This window comes from Rana temporaria, chromosome 4 (genome assembly GCF_905171775.1).
Source record: "Rana temporaria chromosome 4, aRanTem1.1, whole genome shotgun sequence".
NCBI classification, from domain to species: Eukaryota; Metazoa; Chordata; class Amphibia; order Anura; family Ranidae; genus Rana; species Rana temporaria.
In genome coordinates this window covers 245,160,341-245,167,596 of record NC_053492.1, presented here as the reverse complement: position 1 = coordinate 245,167,596, position 7,256 = coordinate 245,160,341, and the positions used below count along the sequence as shown (strand labels likewise).

Here is a 7,256-nt window from a genome sequence, read left to right as displayed (position 1 = left end):
ATGAACAGTAATATTGTATGGAAATATGTGGGCCTGGTCAAACCTCAATCATGAGAGCCACAACACCAATATAGATATCAAAAAGATTTATTTTATAAAAAGATTTTCTTTGTAAAAAGACATAGAAAAAAGAAAAAAGAAAAAAAATTGTACATTGAATACTATAGAGTGCATACTAGACAAATTCCAGACTAACAAATAAAATGATACTTCAAGTGCATAAAGATGCAGGTGATCTTCATTTCATCCCGCATGTAACGGTTCTACTAGTTTCGCCCAAGGGGGCTTCGTCAGGAACCAATGGGGGGCAGTAGTCTGAGCAAACAAAGAGTATATCAATGAACGGAAAAAGATATGTAATGATATATACAAATAGTCACATAGATTTATTGTGTCAATACATACAAACGTGTCTGATTGACCATAGATGTTAATATAATCATAATTTATTATACGACATAAAAACAATGTATTTTGTTTAAGTAGACGAAAGTCGAGTTAATGGAGTGTCTGTGATAACTGTGGTCTTTGACAGAAATATTTACCTGAAAAAATGGACTGAAAAACCTGAATAGTTAGGCCCCATACACACCATAGAATCTATCCGCAGATAAATCCCATCAAATGGGTTTCTGCGGATAGATCCTATGGTGTGTACACTCCGTCGGATATCTATCCGCAGATAAATCTCCCCTGGAATGGATTTCCAGCAGATAAATATTTGTCGACATGCACAGAATATCTATCTGCTGGAATCCATTCCAACGGATGGATCCGCTCGTCTGTACAGACTTACCGGATCCATCCGTCCAAAGGGATTCCCCGCACGCGCCGTAATGAATAGACGCATGCGTGGAATTCCTTATATGACAGTGTCGCGCCCGTCGCCGCGTCATAATAGCGGCGACGGCGCGACACGTCATCGGCAGAGGATTTCAGCGCGGATTTCAATGCGATGGTGTGTACACGCCATCGCATTGAAATCCTCTGAAATCTTAGAGAGGATTTATCCGCGGATACGGTCCGCTGAACCGTATCTGCGGATAAATTCTATCGTGTGTATGGGGCCTCAGCCGTGATTGGCTCAAAATCCCAGATGGAAAATCCCAGATGGAAGGAAGGAGGGATGGGAAAAAGAGGAAATAATCCTCTTACGCATGCGGGTAGGATCACCATGCACCGCACAGAGCCTGGATGCAAGCCTATAGAGGAAGAGGAGCCGAAGGCAAGCAGGTACTGTGGGTACAGAATAAAGATATTAAAAAATTAACAAATAAAAAAAGAAAAGAAAGAAATATGATCAGGAAAAGAGAGAAATTGTGATGAACAGACATCTATAGAAAGATATGTGTAAAAGAATTAATGATTATTACCTGGTTCAAATAATGGTAGGAATAATGGGAAGATTGATGATGAGGTAGTCTCAAAAGAGATTGATATGGATCATCCCAAGAGATTTCTGTCAGTACTGTACAGCACAAAATAGGAAGTCATTCACTATGAAACTATATACAATATGTCATAAGATTGTATAATGACAGATTAGTTTGAAAGTTAATTATTAAGACCGCAAATAACAGCGGTAATAAAGATAATGTTAATATAAGTATAAGCGCCTATATAGGCTGCAGAATATTAAAAGAATCTAAGTTACTAAAGCAATGTATCATTTTTTGTGTAGTAATTAAACATTATAATTGTTACACCTGTCAGAGTAGTAAAGGTAAAGCATGGAGAAAGTGAAAATAAATACTTGTCTGATTTAAACGAATAATGGTAATGGTATTACCTGATTAGAGTTGCAATAGTAACTGCCGGAAATTAGGCAGATAAATTGCCCAAGAAATCTGTTTAGTCCAAATGCTGAATGGTAAAAAATCAAAGAAAAAAGTCAATCAAGGAGAAAGTATTTCCTCAGTGTTGACAAATAAATGAAAAAAATATAATGTATTTTCACAAAGTCTGCAAGTGACAACAAAGTATCACATCCAGATTATTGTGGACACTGAATTAAACTTGAAGAAAAAAAAGGATATAACATAAAATAAAGATAAGAAGATGGTAGATGAGAGCATACCTATGACCTGCTGTTGCCTCAGTATACCGAGGACTGATTCCTCTGGCAGAGCTCACGCTGATGGATCAGCTGTGCGGCTCACTAATATGCTGCCCTCAATCAGAGTGAGATGATATACAGCTGAATAGGGGGCAGCTCCTCACTCTAAAATGGGCGTGGTTGTCACGGCAGATGTCATGGGGATTACCCATGGGAGCCACAGGGACCGCGTCTGCGCAGAAGAAGGGCATCCCTCTAGGAGATGCTGAATCAAGCGCGCCGGCGCGGAGAAAAGGAAACTCCTGGGGAAATACACCAGCGTCAGATATGACGCATCAGTGCCTACCCTATGGGTGCCGTGAAGAAGCGGACACGCACTGACACTCAAGCCTCCGCTTGAGTTCAGCTCAGCGACGCTGAACTGGTGCGCGCCCCCTAGCGCCCAAAGTGGCTTGCAGCTTGAAACGGACTGATAGATGTCCGATAGTACAGGCAGTCTGCTGAAGTGCAGGGGATCAATGCTGATGGTAGGAGAGCATGCAAAGCAAGTTTGGATCCATGTCAGGCAAATAGGTGAAGAAATAAAGATAGATATGGGAAAAGGGGAAGAGAGAGAAAACGACAAAAATAAATATAATAATAGAAAATAATAATTAATAAGTCAAAAAAATAAATAAAGAATATTAAATAAAATATAATATAAATTATAAAAGGAAAAAACAAGAAAAAACAAGAAATTAATAATAATGAATGATGAGTGGGAAATGAAAAAATGAAAAAAATGAAAAAAATGAAAAAAATTTTTTTGATATAATAAATAATGATGCTACTGAAAAAATGAAAAGATGAATGAAAATGATAATAATAATAAACATGAAAATAATGATAATAGAAAATAATAATAAAAAAATAAATAAAAAATATAAAGTTGTATATGTAAGGGAAAGGCCCCCAATAGACCCAGAAAGAACAAAAACACGTAGGAAAAGTCCACAGGTCACAGCACGAAACCACTCGAAATCCATTACAGTAACATTTGACATTTATATTGTCACATCAGAGTATGTTCTTCTATATAACCGAAAAAGATGGTATTCAAGAACAAATCAGGTTAATTATAAAGTGTTGTTGCATACCTGCAGTCATATAAGCTGCACAATAAAGTTCTAAACTCCCAATTGTCGGGTGGTGGAATGACGCAAAAATGGGGCCCGTATAAGTGTAAAAACACAGTTCGCGGCACCCATTGCACCACCTCCCTCTATCAACAGGAAATATTAGTGCTCAAGGGACTAGGGCAAGACTGCTTGGTAGGCCATGATGGATTAGGGCTGATAACCATTTGGTAAAGCCTAACCATAAGAAGTGGGAAAACAGCTTGGATGGAAAAGCTTAAAATTAACGATGTAGTTACCCCGGCATATCCGACTTGTGGTCACTAAGTTAAAGGAAGGGTTTATAGCTTATATTCTCATTTAACCCTGGGTGCTGAGTAGCATTGAGTGTGTATATCCAGCGTGCTTCCATTTGTAGCAGTCGTTTGTCAGCATCGCCTCCTCTCTCATTGAGAGGAATATGTGCCAAAGCAAAGAAGCCTAACATTGCCTGGTTGTGGTTGTGGAACAAGCCTATATGGCGGCTGATGGGTGTTTCCATAAGTTTTTTCTTTACAGCTAAGACATGGTCTCTCATTCTGCAAAAGAAATTGCGTTTAGTTTTACCTACATAGTAGGCACCGCAATTGCATTTCATTAAATAGATAATGCCAATTGTTTGGCAGGTTGCACGAAACTTGGGTGAATATGTTTCGCCATTAGGTAGAGAAACACTTTCACCTGGCAGAATGTATCGACAAAAATTGCATTTACCACACGGGAAAGTTCCTGTCTTAGTTGGTTTGGGCACCATTTGTGTCGCATAATGGCTGGTGACGGCTCTATCCCGAATTGAGGGAGAGCGTTTGAATGTTATCTCCGGTTTTAAATTGATGAATTTCTTAATTTTATCATCGGAGGTAAGGAGGTACCAGTATTTGCTGTAAATATTCCGAATTGTTTGATGCTGACGATTAAAGCGTGTGATCACCCTAGTAGTGTTGGCTTTGGAGACATTTTTGGATTTATAAATGAGATCATTTCTGTCTAATAGGCTGGCTTTATTGTAGGCACGGCGTAAGCAAGTCTTACTATAACCTCTCTCTTTAAGGCGGGCGTAAAGCTGTGCTGCTTCTTTTTTGTAATCTTCTTCGCGGGAGCAATTGCGCCTCAGTCTTAAATATTGACTGTATGGAATACTATTGATTAACCACTTGACACCCGCACGCCGTCATATGACGTCCAAAACGGGGACCTGTTATCCTGGGTGGACGTCATATGACGTGATGGGCTTTGCGGGGGGGATATCTCAATGATGCCTGCACCCGGAGGCATCATTGAGATATCATTTTTTAGCGGCGGCGATCCTGCGCACCGTAAGAACGATCATAGCGGCGGTTCCGCCGCTAGATCGTTCTTACAGGCGGCGGGAGGGGACATCCCCCCCCTCCCGCCGCCATCCGGTGCTTCTCCGGGCTCTCCCGTCCCACCAGGGGCCCGGAGAGATGATCGCCGTCCGCCGGATGTTTGCCATAGAGAAGACTGGTGACGATCTGGTCACCAGTCATCTCTATGACCGTCGGAGGCCCGGGCGCGATGTGATGACGTCACGCCCGGGTCCCCGTAAGTAAACAAACCGCAATTGCGGCTAGTTTGAATGAGATCTGTGAATTTTTTTTCACGATCTCATTCTTTCCAGCCTGCAGGAGAGATGTGGGGTCTTATTGACCCCGCATCTCTCCTTAAAGAGGACCTGTCACACACATTCCTATTACAAGGGATGTTTACATTCCTTGTAATAGGAATAAAAGCGATTGAAAAAAAAAAAAGTGTAAAAAAAAGTGTAAAAAATAAAGAAATAAGTAAAATAAAAAAGAAAAAATAATAATAAAAAAATTAAAATGCCCCTGTCCCCGGTAGCTCGCGCTCAGAAGCGTACGCACACGTAAGTCCCGCCCACGTATGTAAACGTCGTTCAAACCACACATGTGAGGTGTCGCCGCGTGCGTTAGAGCGTGTGCAACAATTCTAGCACTAGACCTCCTCTGTAACTCTAAACTGGCAACCTGTAAAAATTTTAAAGTGTCGCCTATGGAGATTTTAAAGTAACGAAGTTTGGCGCCATTCCATGAGTGTACGCAATTTTAAAGCGTGACATGTTAGGTATCTAGTTACTCGGCGTAACATCATCTTTCATATTTTACCAAAAAATTGGGTTAACGTTACTGTTTTGTTATTTTTTAATTTATGAAACCATTTTTTTTACAAAAAAAAGCCGTTTAAAAAATTATTGCGCAAATACGGTGCAAGATAAAAAGTTGCAATGACCGCCATTTTATTCCCTAGGGTGTCTGCTAAAAAAACATATATAATGTTTGGGGGTTCTGAGTAATTTTCTAGCAAAAGAATGAGGATTTGTACATGTAGGAAAGAAGTGCCAGAATAGGCCCGGGAAGGAGGTGGGTTTTAAAGCCCGGTATTGAAGTGGTTAACGGACTGGGGTGCGAGCTGGAAGCATGCAGTAAGCTGTTGCCTGCTGTAGGTTTACTCTAATCAGGTAATACCATTACCATTATTCGTTTAAATCAGACAAGTATTTATTTTCACTTTCTCCATGCTTTACCTTTACTACTCTGACAGGTGTAACAATTATAATGTTTAATTACTACACAAAAAATGATACATTGCTTTAGTAACTTAGATTCTTTTAATATTCTGCAGCCTATATAGGCGCTTATACTTATATTAACATTATCTTTATTACCGCTGTTATTTGCGGTCTTAATAATTAACTTTCAAACTAATCTGTCATTATACAATCTTATGACATATTGTATATAGTTTCATAGTGAATGACTTCCTATTTTGTGCTGTACAGTACTGACAGAAATCTCTTGGGATGATCCATATCAATCTCTTTTGAGACTACCTCATCATCAATCTTCCCATTATTCCTACCATTATTTGAACCAGGTAATAATCATTAATTCTTTTACACATATCTTTCTATAGATGTCTGTTCATCACAATTTCTCTCTTTTCCTGATCATATTTCTTTCTTTTCTTTTTTTATTTGTTAATTTTTTAATATCTTTATTCTGTACCCACAGTACCTGCTTGCCTTCGGCTCCTCTTCCTCTATAGGCTTGCATCCAGGCTCTGTGCGGTGCATGGTGATCCTACCCGCATGCATAAGAGGATTATTTCCTCTTTTTCCCATCCCTCCTTCCTTCCATCTGGGATTTTCCATCTGGGATTTTGAGCCAATCACGGCTAACTATTCAGGTTTTTCAGTCCATTTTTTCAGGTAAATATTTCTGTCAAAGTCCACAGTTATCACAGACACTCCATTAACTCGACTTTCGTCTACTTAAACAAAATACATTGTTTTTATGTCGTATAATAAATTATGATTATATTAACATCTATGGTCAATCAGACACGTTTGTATGTATTGACACAATAAATCTATGTGACTATTTGTATATATCATTACATATCTTTTTCCGTTCATTGATATACTCTTTGTTTGCTCAGACTACTGCCCCCCATTGGTTCCTGACGAAGCCCCCTTGGGCGAAACTAGTAGAACCGTTACATGCGGGATGAAATGAAGATCACCTGCATCTTTATGCACTTGAAGTATCATTTTATTTGTTAGTCTGGAATTTGTCTAGTATGCACTCTATAGTATTCAATGTACAATTTTTTTTCTTTTTTCTTTTTTCTATGTCTTTTTACAAAGAAAATCTTTTTATAAAATAAATCTTTTTGATATCTATATTGGTGTTGTGGCTCTCATGATTGAGGTTTGACCAGGCCCACATATTTCCATACAATATTACTGTTCATGCTTTAACAAGAGTCCCCATATTTTTCCTGTATAAGGAAACCCCTATAAATCTTCTTTCTTAGAGGGACTTGAAAGCCGACAGTCAATCTCTTTTGTAATTAATGTTTATGCTCTGTCAATCCACTTATAATTAGTTAGAGGTGTTCTCCCAGAGGAACCATGACCTAGACTGTAGCAATGTGAATAAACACAAGATAACACCCATAGGAAAGAGCTCTCTAAACTGGGAAAGATATCAAAGCATATTCCCACA

The 7,256-nt window shown here is 39.0% G+C and overlaps 1 long non-coding RNA gene across 1 annotated transcript; it reads right to left on the bottom strand.

Moving 5' to 3' along the window:
* Positions 1-1,388: 1,388 nt before the first annotated feature.
* LOC120935368 lies at positions 1,389-2,366 on the bottom strand. The gene is made up of 3 exons (XR_005748434.1): positions 2,078-2,366; positions 1,790-1,863; positions 1,389-1,468 (listed from the first exon to the last, which is right to left on the bottom strand). It is a non-coding gene; the product is annotated as an uncharacterized LOC120935368 (long non-coding RNA).
* Positions 2,367-7,256: the final 4,890 nt, after the last annotated feature.